Genomic DNA, 17,561 nt, shown 5'->3' with positions numbered 1-17,561 from the left:
TGTTCAGTCTGTGATGTTCTTTGTTGTGTTTTGCATTCTGTTGTTTGTTTTTTAATCTTTCTCTTTTTTTTTGCCGTGGTTTTGTCAGTTTATTATTGACTTATGTGTTTGAATAAGCCTTTAGTATCTTTCGCCTCTCTCTTCGGTCAATTTGATTATGTGGGACATACAGATTTAGACCCAAACTTGTCTCTGATTGTTTCGTGATCATTGCAGATGTAAATCATACTATAAAATTGAGTATGGAAATAGGGAATGTGTCAAGGAGACAACAACCCGACCATAGAGCAGACAACAGCCGAAGGCCACCGATAGATCTTCAATGTAGCGAGAAACTCCCGCACACGGAGGTGTCCGTCAGCTGGCCCCTAAACAAATATGTATACTAGTTCAGTGATAATGGACGTCATACTAAGCTCCGAATTATACACAAGAAACTAAAATTATATATCATACAAGACTAACAAAGGTCAGAGGCTCCTAACTTGGGACAGGCGCAAAATTGCGGCGGGATTAAACATGTTTTTTTAGATCTCAACCCTCCCCTATACCTGTAGCCAATGTAGAATAAACAAACGCGAAACAATACGCACAGTAAAACTCAGTTTAAGAGAAGTCCGAGTCCGATGTCAGAATATGAAACAAAAGAAAATAAACAAAATGACAATAATACATAAATAACAACAGACTACTAGCAGTTATTGACATGCCAGAACCAGACCTTAATTAAACTGATTGAAAGATTATGTCTTCATCATATGAATATCAGGCACAATCCCTCCTGTTAGGGGTTTAGTATTATACCGTCATGAAATATACAACCCTCTTATTTACAATATCATTTGATCAACACCTATTTACAAGGGTCTATTTGATATGATTTTTCTCATTGTTGAAGGCTGTATGGTTGCATATAACTGCTTACATCCACTTTATTTGAACTTGAGTGGATACATGTAGGCGTCTCATTGGCAATCATACCACATCTCCGTATTTTTACAGTATTGTATCAGTACTGTTACCTAATAACAGGACAAAACAAGACAGTAATTTGACAAAACTAAAGACATACATACTTGATTTTACTTCTCTAAAGATATAAACAAAATTTTCATAGTTCGTATCTGAACATGTACACATCCATGGGAATTTTAAGGGACTATATTTCAGTGTGCATATATTTAGTAGCTAATCTGGCTACTTCCTGTTTATCAGACCGGTACCTTAGAAAAGAATTGTGACAATATATCCAATCTTTTCAAAAATCAAAGACTAACGTCACTAGGAGCAGCAGTTAGTTGTCATAGATACTCTAGATAGAAAGATAATCTGCCACTTTTATAAAAGGGACTACACATAGTTTTTGAAAGGGTATAATCGGTTTGTGCCGAAATTACTTTCTTTAGTCCAGAAACTCATTTGTGCTAAATGGTAATCTCCACCCACATTTAGGACTGGCAGTTATTTGTAGTTTTTATCAACTTGCACTTTTTCTAAATTATATTTGCACTTTTTCTAAATTATATTTGCTTCTTTTAAGACTGACCAAAACTGTTTTTTTACCATTGTGGTTTGATTAAGGTAGTGTATATCAAACAACAGCTGTTGGAAATATTTTGGACAACCCTCTTATTTACAATATCATTTGATCAACACCTAGTGGTCTTTGGTGGTATCTCGTATAACATTAATAAGGTCTTTTTTAAAAGGCAACTTGAAATTATTGGTCCCATATTTATGTGCTATAGCAAATGTATGGGCTGCTGATCTGCATATATGATAGCAATATATTCTTATGTTTTCAATGACCCCTTATTTCTTCACTCCACTGTATAAGATAGAAATAAATGTTATTCCATATTTTATTGGTTTTTTCAAAGGTATCATAATTTCTAAAGACATAAAGACAAAACTAAGCACAGTGAAAAAAGTCTACTCTGTCCTGTAAAGTTTGAGATGTTTTTGTTGTTCAATCTTTGTCACTTGTATGGAAACACTAAATCTTGATAACCTACAATAGAAATATTATCACTTTTATTTCAATTCAATTGTTGCAGTTATCATGCATGTAATAGAGAAAATGATAAATTAGACCAGATCTCCACATTAATAATATTAACACTAGAGGCTTCAATGAGACTGTGTCACTCACATGATACTTTTATTTACAATTGATGCATGATACAGAAATTGTCCATACCAACCGTCAGTGTTTACCATACAATACAGTACTTCTATACACTGTCTGTATACAGTATTTGTCGGATTTTGTCCATACCTATCGTCGATGTTTGACATAAAATACAATACTCCTATATACCGTATATCAACAGTATGTGTCTATACCTACCGTCGGTGGTTAACATACAATACAGTCCTCCTATATACCGTCTATCAACAGTATTTGTCTATACCTACCGTCGGTGGTTAACATGCAATAAAGTGCTCCTATATACCGTCTATCACCAGTATTTGTCTATACCTACCGTCGGTGGTTAACATACAACATAGAGCTCCCATATACCGTCTATCAACAGTATTTGTCTATACTTACTGTCGGTAGTTAACATACAATATAGTGCTCCTATATACCATCTATCAACAGTATATGTCTATACCTACCGTCGTTGGTTAACATACAATATGATGCTCCCATATACCGTCTATAAACAGTATTTGTCTATACCTACCGTCGGTGGTTAACATACAACATAGAGCTCCCATATACCGTCTATCAACAGTATTTGTCTATACCTACTGTCGGTAGTTAACATACAATATAGTGCTCCTAAATACCGTCTATCAACAGTATTTGTCTATACCTACCGTCGGTAGTTAACATACAATATAGTGCTCCTATATACCGTCTATCAACAGTATTTGTCTATACCTACCGTCAGTGGTTAACATACAATATAGTGCTCCTATATACCGTCTATCAACAGTATATGTCTATACCTACCGTCGGTGGTTAACATACAATATAGTGCTCCCATCAACCGTCTATCAACAGTATTTGTCTATACCTACTGTCGGTAGTTAACATACAATATATTGCTCCTATATACCGTTGATCAACAGTATTTGTCTATACCTACCGTCGGTAGTTAACATACAATATATTGCTCCTATATACCGTTGATCAACAGTATTTGTCTATACCTACCGTCGCTGGTTTACATACAATATAGTGCTCTTTGATACCGTCTATCAACAGTATCTGTCTATACCTACTGTCGGTAGTTGCTCCTATATACCGTCTATCACCAGTATTTGTCTATACCTACCGTCGGTGGTTAACATAAGATATAGTGCTCCTATATAACGTCTATCAACAGTATTTGGCTATACCTACCGTCAGTGGTTAACATACAATATAGTGCTCCTATATACCATCTATCAACAGTATATGTCTATACCTACCGTCGGTGGTTAACATACAATATAATGCTCCTATATACCGTCTATCAACAGTATTTGTCTATACCTACTGTCGGTAGTTAACATACAATATAGTGCTTCTATATACCGTCTATCAACAGTATTTGTCTATACCTACCGTCGGTGGTTAACATAGAATATAGTGCTCCTACAATGTATATACCGTCTATCAACAGTATTTGTCTATACCTACCGCCGGTGGTTAACATACAACATAGTGCTCCCATATACCGTTTATCAACAGTATTTGTCTATACCTACTGTCGGTAGTTAACATACAATATAGTGCTCCTAAATACCGTCTATCAACAGTATTTGTCTATACCTACCGTCGGTAGTTAACATACAATACAGTGATCCTATATACCGTCGATCAACAGTATTTGTCTATACCTACCGTCAGCTCCTATATACCGTCGATCAACAGTATTTGTCTATACCTACCGTCAGTGGTTAACATACAATATAGTGCTCCTATATACCGTCTATCAACAGTATATGTCTATACCTACCGTCGGTGGTTAACATACAATAAAGTGCTCCCATAAACCGTCTATCAACAGTATTTGTCTATACCTACTGTAGGTAGTTAACATACAATATAGTGCCTCTATATACCGTCTATCAACAGTATATGTCTATACCTACCGTCGGTGGTTAACATACAATATAGTGCTCCCATAAACCGTCTATCAACAGTATTTGTCTATACCTACCGTCGATGGTTAACATACAATATAGTGCTCCTATATACCGTCTATCAACAGTATTTGTCTATACCTACCGTCGGTAGTTAACATACAATATAGTGCTCCTATATACCGTGTATCAACAGTATTTGTCTATACCTACTATCGGTAGTTAACATACAATATAGTGCTCCTATATACCATCTATCAACAGTATATGTCTATACCTACCGTCGGTGGTTAACATACAATATAGTGCTCCCATATACAGTCTATCAACAGTATTTGTCTATACCTACCGTCGGTAGTTAACATACAATATAGTGCTCCTATATACCGTGTATCAACAGTATGTGTCTATACCTACTGTCGGTAGTTAACATACAATATAGTGCTCCTATATACTGTCTATCAACAGTATTTGACTATACCTACCGTCGGTAGTTAACATACAATATAGTGCTCCTATATACCATCTATGAACAGTATTTTTCTATACCTACCGTCGGTGGTTAACATACAATATAGTGTTCCTACATACCGTCTATCAACAGTATTTGTCTATACCTACTGTCGGTAGTTAACATATAATATAGTGCTCCTATATACCGTGTATCAACAGTATTTGTCTATACCTACTGTCGGTAGTTAACATACAATATAGTGCTCCTATATACTGTCTATCAACAGTATTTGTCTATACCTACCGTCGGTTGTTAACATACAATATAGTGCTCCTATATACCGTCTATAAACAGTATTTGTCTATACCTACCGTCGGTGGTTAACATACAACATAGAGCTCCCATATACCGTCTATCAACAGTATTTGTCTATACCTACTGTCGGTAGTTAACATACAATATAGTGCTCCTAAATACCGTCTATCAACAGTATTTGTCTATACCTACCGTCGGTAGTTAACATACAATATAGTGCTCCTATATACCGTCTATCAACAGTATTTGTCTATACCTACCGTCAGTGGTTAACATACAATATAGTGCTCCTATATACCGTCTATCAACAGTATATGTCTATACCTACCGTCGGTGGTTAACATACAATATAGTGCTCCCATCAACCGTCTATCAACAGTATTTGTCTATACCTACTGTCGGTAGTTAACATACAATATATTGCTCCTATATACCGTTGATCAACAGTATTTGTCTATACCTACCGTCGGTAGTTAACATACAATATATTGCTCCTATATACCGTTGATCAACAGTATTTGTCTATACCTACCGTCGCTGGTTTACATACAATATAGTGCTCTTTGATACCGTCTATCAACAGTATCTGTCTATACCTACTGTCGGTAGTTGCTCCTATATACCGTCTATCACCAGTATTTGTCTATACCTACCGTCGGTGGTTAACATAAGATATAGTGCTCCTATATAACGTCTATCAACAGTATTTGGCTATACCTACCGTCAGTGGTTAACATACAATATAGTGCTCCTATATACCATCTATCAACAGTATATGTCTATACCTACCGTCGGTGGTTAACATACAATATAATGCTCCTATATACCGTCTATCAACAGTATTTGTCTATACCTACTGTCGGTAGTTAACATACAATATAGTGCTTCTATATACCGTCTATCAACAGTATTTGTCTATACCTACCGTCGGTGGTTAACATAGAATATAGTGCTCCTACAATGTATATACCGTCTATCAACAGTATTTGTCTATACCTACCGCCGGTGGTTAACATACAATATAGTGCTCCCATATACCGTTTATCAACAGTATTTGTCTATACCTACTGTCGGTAGTTAACATACAATATAGTGCTCCTAAATACCGTCTATCAACAGTATTTGTCTATACCTACCGTCGGTAGTTAACATACAATACAGTGATCCTATATACCGTCGATCAACAGTATTTGTCTATACCTACCGTCAGCTCCTATATACCGTCGATCAACAGTATTTGTCTATACCTACCGTCAGTGGTTAACATACAATATAGTGCTCCTATATACCGTCTATCAACAGTATATGTCTATACCTACCGTCGGTGGTTAACATACAATAAAGTGCTCCCATAAACCGTCTATCAACAGTATTTGTCTATACCTACTGTAGGTAGTTAACATACAATATAGTGCCTCTATATACCGTCTATCAACAGTATATGTCTATACCTACCGTCGGTGGTTAACATACAATATAGTGCTCCCATAAACCGTCTATCAACAGTATTTGTCTATACCTACCGTCGGTGGTTAACATACAATATAGTGCTCCTATATACCGTCTATCAACAGTATTTGTCTATACCTACCGTCGGTAGTTAACATACAATATAGTGCTCCTATATACCGTGTATCAACAGTATTTGTCTATACCTACTATCGGTAGTTAACATACAATATAGTGCTCCTATATACCATCTATCAACAGTATATGTCTATACCTACCGTCGGTGGTTAACATACAATATAGTGCTCCCATATACAGTCTATCAACAGTATTTGTCTATACCTACCGTCGGTAGTTAACATACAATATAGTGCTCCTATATACCGTGTATCAACAGTATGTGTCTATACCTACTGTCGGTAGTTAACATACAATATAGTGCTCCTATATACTGTCTATCAACAGTATTTGACTATACCTACCGTCGGTAGTTAACATACAATATAGTGCTCCTATATACCATCTATGAACAGTATTTTTCTATACCTACCGTCGGTGGTTAACATACAATATAGTGTTCCTACATACCGTCTATCAACAGTATTTGTCTATACCTACTGTCGGTAGTTAACATATAATATAGTGCTCCTATATACCGTGTATCAACAGTATTTGTCTATACCTACTGTCGGTAGTTAACATACAATATAGTGCTCCTATATACTGTCTATCAACAGTATTTGTCTATACCTACCGTCGGTTGTTAACATACAATATAGTGCTCCTATATACCGTCTATCAACAGTATTTGTCTATACCTGCTGTCGGTAGTTAACATATAATATAGTGCTCCTATATACCGTCTATCAACAGTATTTGTCTATACCTACCGTCGGTAGTTAACATACAATATAGTGCTCCTATATACCGTCTATCAACAGTATCTGTCTATACCTACCGTCGGTGGTTAACATACAATATAGTGCTCCTATATACCGTCTATCAACAGAATTTGTCTATACCTACCGTCGGTGGTTAACATACAATATAGTGCTCCCATAAACCGTCTATCAACAGTATTTGTCTATACCTACTGTCGGTAGTTAACATACAATATAGTGCTCCTACAATGTATATACCGTCTATCAACAGTATTTGTCTATACCTACCGTCGGTTGTTAACATACAACATAGAGCTCCCATATACCGTCTATCAACAGTATTTGTCTATACCTACTGTCGGTAGTTAACATACAATATAGTGCTCCTAAATACCGTCTATCAACAGTATTTGTCTATACCTACCGTCGGTAGTTAACATACAATATAGTGCTCCTATATACCGTCTATCAACAGTATTTGTCTATACCTACCGTCAGTGGTTAACATACAATATAGTGCTCCTATATACCGTCTATCAACAGTATATGTCTATACCTACCGTCGGTGGTTAACATACAATATAGTGCTCCCATCAACCGTCTATCAACAGTATTTGTCTATACCTACTGTCGGTAGTTAACATACAATATAGTGCTTCTATATACCGTCTATCAACAGTATTTGTCTATACCTACCGTCGGTAGTTAACATACAATATATTGCTCCTATATACCGTTGATCAACAGTATTTGTCTATACCTACCGTCGCTGGTTTACATACAATATAGTGCTCTTTGATACCGTCTATCAACAGTATCTGTCTATACCTACTGTCGGTAGTTGCTCCTATATACCGTCTATCACCAGTATTTGTCTATACCTACCGTCGGTGGTTAACATAAGATATAGTGCTCCTATATACCGTCTATCAACAGTATTTGGCTATACCTACCGTCAGTGGTTAACATACAATATAGTGCTCCTATATACCATCTATCAACAGTATATGTCTATACCTACCGTCGATGGTTAACATACAATATAATGCTCCTATATACCGTCTATCAACAGTATTTGTCTATACCTACTGTCGGTAGTTAACATACAATATAATGCTTCTATATACCGTCTATCAACAGTATTTGTCTATACCTACCGTCGGTGGTTAACATACAATATAGTGCTCCTACAATGTATATACCGTCTATCAACAGTATTTGTCTATACCTACCGCCGGTGGTTAACATACAACATAGTGCTCCCATATACCGTTTATCAACAGTATTTGTCTATACCTACTGTCGGTAGTTAACATACAATATAGTGCTCCTAAATACCGTCTATCAACAGTATTTGTCTATACCTACCGTCGGTAGTTAACATACAATATAGTGATCCTATATACCGTCGATCAACAGTATTTGTCTATACCTACCGTCAGCTCCTATATACCGTCGATCAACAGTATTTGTCTATACCTACCGTCAGTGGTTAACATACAATATAGTGCTCCTATATACCGTCTATCAACAGTATATGTCTATACCTACCGTCGGTGGTTAACATACAATAAAGTGCTCCCATAAACCATCTATCAACAGTATTTGTCTATACCTACTGTCGGTAGTTAACATACAATATAGTGCTTCTATATACCGTCTATCAACAGTATATGTCTATACCTACCGTCGGTGGTTAACATACAATATAGTGCTCCCATAAACCGTCTATCAACAGTATTTGTCTATACCTACCGTCGGTGGTTAACATACAATATAGTGCTCCCATATACCGTTTATCAACAGTATTTGTCTATACCTAGTGTCGGTAGTTAACATACAATATAGTGCTCCTATATACCGTCTATCAACAGTATTTGTCTATACCTTCCGTCGGTAGTTAACATACAATAAAGTGCTCCTATATACCGTCTATCAACAGTATTTGTCTATACCTACCATCGGTGGTTAACATACAATATAGTGCTCCTATATACCGTCTATCAACAGAATTTGTCTATACGTACCGTCGGTGGTTAACATACAATATAGTGCTCCCATAAACCGTCTATCAACAGTATTTGTCTATACCTACTGTCGGTAGTTAATATACAATATAGTGCTCCTATATACCATCTATGAACAGTATATGTCTATACCTACCGTCGGTGGTTAACATACAAAATAGTGCTCCAATATACCGTCTATCAACAGTATTTGTCTATACCTATCGTCGGTAGTTAACATACAATATAGTGCTCCTATATACCTTGTATCAACAGTATGTGTCTATACCTACTGTCGGTAGTTAACATATAATATAGTGCTCCTATATACTGTCTATCAACAGTATTTGTCTATACCTACCGTCGGTAGTTAACATACAATATAGTGCTCCTATATACCGTCTATCAACAGTATATGTCTATACCTATGGTCGGTGGTTAACATACAATAAAGTGCTCCCATAAACCGTCTATCAACAGTATTTGTCTATACCTACTGTCGGTAGTTAATATACAATATAGTGCCTCTATATACCGTCTATCAACAGTATATGTCTATACCTACCGTCGGTGGTTAACATACAATATAGTGCTCCCATAAACCGTCTATCAACAGTATTTGTCTATACCTACCGTCGGTGGTTAACATACAATATAGTGCTCCTATATACCGTCTATCAACAGTATTTGTCTATACCTACCGTCGGTAGTTAACATACAATATAGTGCTCCTATATACCGTGTATCAACAGTATTTGTCTATACCTACTATCGGTAGTTAACATACAATATAGTGCTCCTATATACCATCTATCAACAGTATATGTCTATACCTACCGTCGGTGGTTAACATACAATATAGTGCTCCCATATACAGTCTATCAACAGTATTTGTCTATACCTACCGTCGGTAGTTAACATACAATATAGTGCTCCTATATACCGTGTATCAACAGTATGTGTCTATACCTACTGTCGGTAGTTAACATAAATATAGTGCTCCTATATACTGTCTATCAACAGTATTTGACTATACCTACTGTCGGTAGTTAACATACAATATAGTGCTCCTATATACCATTTATGAACAGTATTTTTCTATACCTACCGTCGGTGGTTAACATACAATATAGTGTTCCTACATACCGTCTATCAACAGTATTTGTCTATACCTACTGTCGGTAGTTAACATACAATATAGTGCTCCTATATACCGTGTATCAACAGTATTTGTCTATACCTACTGTCGGTAGTTAACAAACAATATAGTGCTCCTATATACTGTCTATCAACAGTATTTGTCTATACCTACCGTCGGTTGTTAACATACAATATAGTGCTCCTATATACCGTCTATCAACAGTATTTGTCTATACCTGCTGTCGGTAGTTAACATATAATATAGTGCTCCTATATACCGTCTATCAACAGTATTTGTCTATACCTACCGTCGGTAGTTAACATACAATATAGTGCTCCTATATACCGTCTATCAACAGTATCTGTCTATACCTACCGTCGGTGGTTAACATACAATATAGTGCTCCTATATACCGTCTATCAACAGAATTTGTCTATACCTACCGTCGGTGGTTAACATACAATATAGTGCTCCCATAAACCGTCTATCAACAGTATTTGTCTATACCTACTGTCGGTAGTTAACATACAATATAGTGCTCCTATATACCGTCTATCAACAGTATTTGTCTATACCTACCGTCGGTGGTTAACATACAACATAGAGCTCCCATATACCGTCTATCAACAGTATTTGTCTATACCTACTGTCGGTAGTTAACATACAATATAGTGCTCCTAAATACCGTCTATCAACAGTATTTGTCTATACCTACCGTCGGTAGTTAACATACAATATAGTGCTCCTATATACCGTCTATCAACAGTATTTGTCTATACCTACCGTCAGTGGTTAACATACAATATAGTGCTCCTATATACCGTCTATCAACAGTATATGTCTATACCTACCGTCGGTGGTTAACATACAATATAGTGCTCCCATCAACCGTCTATCAACAGTATTTGTCTATACCTACTGTCGGTAGTTAACATACAATATAGTGCTTCTATATACCGTCTATCAACAGTATTTGTCTATACCTACCGTCGGTAGTTAACATACAATATATTGCTCCTATATACCGTTGATCAACAGTATTTGTCTATACCTACCGTCGCTGGTTTACATACAATATAGTGCTCTTTGATACCGTCTATCAACAGTATCTGTCTATACCTACTGTCGGTAGTTGCTCCTATATACCGTCTATCACCAGTATTTGTCTATACCTACCGTCGGTGGTTAACATAAGATATAGTGCTCCTATATACCGTCTATCAACAGTATTTGGCTATACCTACCGTCAGTGGTTAACATACAATATAGTGCTCCTATATACCATCTATCAACAGTATATGTCTATACCTACCGTCGATGGTTAACATACAATATAATGCTCCTATATACCGTCTATCAACAGTATTTGTCTATACCTACTGTCGGTAGTTAACATACAATATAATGCTTCTATATACCGTCTATCAACAGTATTTTTCTATACCTACCGTCGGTGGTTAACATACAATATAGTGCTCCTACAATGTATATACCGTCTATCAACAGTATTTGTCTATACCTACCGCCGGTGGTTAACATACAACATAGTGCTCCCATATACCGTTTATCAACAGTATTTGTCTATACCTACTGTCGGTAGTTAACATACAATATAGTGCTCCTAAATACCGTCTATCAACAGTATTTGTCTATACCTACCGTCGGTAGTTAACATACAATATAGTGATCCTATATACCGTCGATCAACAGTATTTGTCTATACCTACCGTCAGCTCCTATATACCGTCGATCAACAGTATTTGTCTATACCTACCGTCAGTGGTTAACATACAATATAGTGCTCCTATATACCGTCTATCAACAGTATATGTCTATACCTACCGTCGGTGGTTAACATACAATAAAGTGCTCCCATAAACCGTCTATCAACAGTATTTGTCTATACCTACTGTCGGTAGTTAACATACAATATAGTGCTTCTATATACCGTCTATCAACAGTATATGTCTATACCTACCGTCGGTGGTTAACATACAATATAGTGCTCCCATAAACCGTCTATCAACAGTATTTGTCTATACCTACCGTCGGTGGTTAACATACAATATAGTGCTCCCATATACCGTTTATCAACAGTATTTGTCTATACCTAGTGTCGGTAGTTAACATACAATATAGTGCTCCTATATACCGTCTATCAACAGTATTTATCTATACCTTCCGTCGGTAGTTAACATACAATAAAGTGCTCCTATATACCGTCTATCAACAGTATTTGTCTATACCTACCATCGGTGGTTAACATACAATATAGTGCTCCTATATACCGTCTATCAACAGAATTTGTCTATACGTACCGTCGGTGGTTAACATACAATATAGTGCTCCCATAAACCGTCTATCAACAGTATTTGTCTATACCTACTGTCGGTAGTTAATATACAATATAGTGCTCCTATATACCATCTATGAACAGTATATGTCTATACCTACCGTCGGTGGTTAACATACAAAATAGTGCTCCAATATACCGTCTATCAACAGTATTTGTCTATACCTATCGTCGGTAGTTAACATACAATATAGTGCTCCTATATACCTTGTATCAACAGTATGTGTCTATACCTACTGTCGGTAGTTAACATATAATATAGTGCTCCTATATACTGTCTATCAACAGTATTTGTCTATACCTACCGTCGGTAGTTAACATACAATATAGTGCTCCTATTTACCATCTATCAACAGTATTTGTCTATACCTACCGTCGATGGTTAACATACAATATAGTGCTCCTATATACCGTCTATCAACAGTATTTGTCTATACCTACTGTCGGTAGTTAACATACAATATAGTGCTCCTATATACCGTTTATCAACAGTATTTGTCTATACCTACCGTCGGTGGTTAACATACAATATAGTGCTCCTATATACCGTCTATCACCAGTATTTGGCTATACCTACCGTCAGTGGTTAAGATACAATATAGTGCTCCTATATACCGTCTATCACCAGTATTTGTCTATACCTACCATCAGTGGTTAACATACAATATAGTGCTCCCATATACCGTCTATCAACAGTATTTGTCTATACTTACTGTCGGTAGTTAACATACAATATAGTGCTCCTATATACCATCTATCAACAGTATATGTCTATACCTACCGTCGTTGGTTAACATACAATATGATGCTCCCATATACCGTCTATAAACAGTATTTGTCTATACCTACTGTCGGTAGTTAACATACAATATAGTGCTTCTATATACCGTCTATCAACAGTATTTGTCTATACCTACCGTCGGTGGTTAACATACAATATAGTGCTCCTATGTACTGTCTATCAACAGTATTTGTCTATACCTACCGTCGGTGGTTAACATACAATATAGTGCTCCCATATACCGTCTATCAACAGTATTTGTCTATACCTAGTGTCGGTAGTTAACATACAATATAGTGCTCCTATATACCGTCTATCAACAGTATTTGTCTATACCTACCGTCGGTAGTTAACATACAATATAGTGCTCCTATATACCGTCTATCAACAGTATTTGTCTATACTTACCGTCGGTGGTTAACATACAATTTAGTGCTCCTATATACCGTCTATCACCAGTATTTGTTTATACCTACTGGCGGAGGTTAACATAGAATATAGTGCTCCTATATACCAAGAGAGATAACGGATCTGCATCTAGAATTTATCATGCTGCCCTTTTTTTGGATTTTTAAAATTCTTGTTATCCCTCAATTTTTACATTCATCCCAAATAATACAACAGTAGTCAATTAAGGGCAGAACACCCATTGTATTATGTTTTCTTGCAGTTATATAAAAAAAAATGTATTTAAGAAAGATGGTATATTCTGGATGATATATTAGCGCAACCTTGGTCAATTTGATTTCTCCAGTTACTTAGTGGGCTGTCAATTTTGAAACTAATATTTTTTCACATGAAGAATTTTGTAATACTTTAATTTATTATCAAGTTTGACTGAAAAGTCTGAATAGTTTCTGCTTTGTTCCAGTAATCAAACATGTTGTTTCATTTGCATCTATGAACATGTTATTCATTTTACACCACTCTTCAACCCTGTATAAATCTTCTTGAACATCATCATTTATATTTTCTAGATGTTTCCCCCTGATTTATGAATAGTGGTGTCATCAGCATATACAACGATATAGGTCTGTTTCACAATTTTTAATGCATAAGGGAAGGTCATTTATAAATAGCACAAACAATAGAGGACAAGGTATAGAACATTGGGGAACACCAAATTTTACATGTTGTTGTTCAGAGTTAACATTACAAATGTATACCTTTTGTTATTCAGGTACGACTTAAAAAAACTAACAGTAGTCTCACTAAATCCATACATGTCGAGCTTTAAACAAAGAAAGTCATATTCTACCAAATCAAAAGCTTTTTTTTAAATCTTAATAAAATTGCTAGGTTTAAATTACCATCTTTCATTTCTTGCAACCATGTGTCAATGATATTAAATAAATGTCAAGCTCAATCCAGTATATATTCCAAGTTATGGACAAATGATAAATTAAATGCTATTAAAAATACCAAATCATAACCAGTGCTTTTCTCTTTTTCTATTTACAGTATATGACTAGGTAATAATGATTACTTTTTTCAACTATTTTCATACTTTTTTGTTTCCTCTGCTTTTGTATCAAGGGCATAATTGTTTATGGCAAACTAAGCATCTGCATAATCAAACTATTCCTAACTATACTTTACCTCAAATTCTGAAAACTGCAAATTTTTTGTCATAGCAGTCTTATGGTAGCTGAACTATTTTTATTTTTTGTAAATCTGGATTAATAAGTCTTTTGTCACATTCTGGGGCTATAGAAAAAAAACATTACAGAATTATCAAAATTATGTGTGTATAATGTTTGTGTACAGTCATTCAACTAAAAAAGGACAAAAATTATTTTTTTCTGTATAAATAAATAATTGTGATTTTAATGTCTTAATATTATAAAAAAAACTTCAAAAGATTAAATTTAAATTATAATCTAAACATGAAAGAGCACATATAAATCAACCTTTTACTCAGAGTTATATCTAAAACCAGTTATAACTAGCTATAATATCTTTGACTTCACAAATATCATCATCTAATTTTACAAATCAGTATTTATTTGGTGGCACTTCCTGCACACTAAGTATGTTATGCCTTAGGTTTAATTTTGATGCAATCATATTTCAGAAGGTACATGTCTTGAACTGTTTTAATGAATACATTACAGTTTTAAACTCAGTTTAGGCTGACCTGAGGTCAATAGTCTTAAACAATGTCATCAAACTATCAGTTTTTCTGTAATATATTGATATTGTGACATTTATGGGAAAGAGCATATGAGTTAGTCATATTGGTCAATACAATGGAAAGTTTATAGCTGAGACTACTATAACACTATGTGTTATACTAGTAGTCTCAGTTTATAAGTATGTTAATGTCAATTATATACATGACATAATAATTAAATCATTTAAAAAACTATTCCAAAGATTTCTCTCAAATCATGTTTACATTTTTTTAGAGAAGAGTCTCTCTGAAATATATTCAGTGGTAGTCCAAATAGTTATGACTTCTTAAAAAGCTATATTATGGGGAAAGGGGGGGGGGGGGTCTATTATGTTTTTTTTCATACAGGAGGAAGACGTCAAAGCAAAAAAAAAAACCCAACAAAACAAAATAAAATAATAGCCTGTCAAGACGTCCTTATATCATAAAAATTTGGTCTAATTTTGGGATAATACATTTAACTTCCTTTGATGTCGGGGAGGGGATAAGTTTTGACGATTAATTATTCTTGAAACTAACAATAATTATTTCTTATTGTTACTTTGTTAAGCGAGCGAGATGTGTGGTTCTCGAGTTATTTAAAAAAAAGGGGGGGGTGTTACTATATCAAATTTACCCAGTTTGGAGACAATAAATATTTAAAATCTAACCATAAACTCCAATGTTCCTGCTTTTTTTAGCAGAACAAACACGATGGCATTCTCGTCTCTGTTGTAATCAATAGTTAACTCATTTCTTCTTCCAGGTTATTTCTTAATCAATTATGATGATCAGCTGTCTATCTATTTACCATGTTTATGTTAAACTGGTCCGTAATTCCATCGTAGTGTATCGATAACTGAACACAACAAGGATCCAGTTTATTAAACGTATATAATATACAAGGTTCCTGAGTCAGTAACCGTAACTATCACCGTGCTTTGTGCGCATGCGCAAGAAACACCAACAACAAGGATAAAACAGGGTATACAGTCCCGTAATTTCGTATATTTTTCTTATCTTCATACTAAAGAGCTCCAAAAGTAGGCGTGCTTAGGTGCACTGGGCGGGTCTAAAAACCGACTCTCGGTGGTTAACGTCTCTCGATGGTTAACTTTAAGTGCCTACCTAATTTGTTAACACAGTTGGCAATCTAGTATGGAAATGTTACCGCCCATGCAGGTAAACACTGAAAACTTTGTTTTTACAATGTTTGTTGTGATATACTGTTATACTGAGGACGCCATAAATCTACAGAAAAAAGTTCTTGTAAAAAGTAACAATAAAAAAGTTTTGAGTTGAAAAAAATCAATACAAGGTTGTCATTCTCCATCTAACATAGCAGACGACGATTATTGTGAAAATGGTTTAAATGGTGCTATGTGGATAAGTACAAATTTCAATTTCTTTTCTTCTTGCGTCAAACCTCTCTGGAACGTGCAAATAATTGTAAATGTTTGTAGCTAGTTCTGAGAAGTTCTAATAAATAGATTGATATACAGCAAAAATTAACACTTTTGAAATATAGTTACTTAGCCAATTCTAACGGACCTAATCCAAAATGGAAGCATTCAATTTGAATAGATCGAGAAGACTGCAAATACAATAAGCAAAAACGAATTGACCTATTTTTTAATTGTACAAAACATATATAAAAATCGTTAAACGGATAGTCTTCTTTGTTTACGTATAAATCTTCAATTTTTATACCTTTACACACATAACTTTAAAACTGTTTTATTCACGTTATGCCAATATGTCTGTATTGAACGTTTACCTGACAGGTGTACTCGAAACATTCGTGGAATTATGTGGAACACTGTACACATTAGTGAATAAAAAAAGTTTTTAGATTTTGTATAAACATTATTTTAATTTTTTTCTATCAATGTGAAAGCAGAGATCAACAATCTTTTGAAAGTTCAATTTCTCCACTTTTTAATCAATTA

The 17,561-nt window shown here is 35.1% G+C and overlaps 1 long non-coding RNA gene across 1 annotated transcript; it reads right to left on the bottom strand.

The window, feature by feature from the left end:
- Nucleotides 1-1,896: 1,896 nt before the first annotated feature.
- LOC143056599 (uncharacterized) lies at nt 1,897-16,598 on the bottom strand. The gene is made up of 3 exons (XR_012972419.1): nt 16,284-16,598; nt 15,060-15,167; nt 1,897-2,011 (listed from the first exon to the last, which is right to left on the bottom strand). It is a non-coding gene; the product is annotated as an uncharacterized LOC143056599 (long non-coding RNA).
- Between the last annotated feature and the right edge of the window lie 963 nt (nt 16,599-17,561).

The sequence above is a fragment of the Mytilus galloprovincialis genome, chromosome 13 (assembly GCF_965363235.1).
Source record: "Mytilus galloprovincialis chromosome 13, xbMytGall1.hap1.1, whole genome shotgun sequence".
Lineage (NCBI taxonomy): Eukaryota > Metazoa > Mollusca > Bivalvia > Mytilida > Mytilidae > Mytilus > Mytilus galloprovincialis.
The sequence above is the reverse complement of the archived record's forward strand: the minus strand, read 5'-3'. Positions and strand labels throughout refer to the sequence as shown.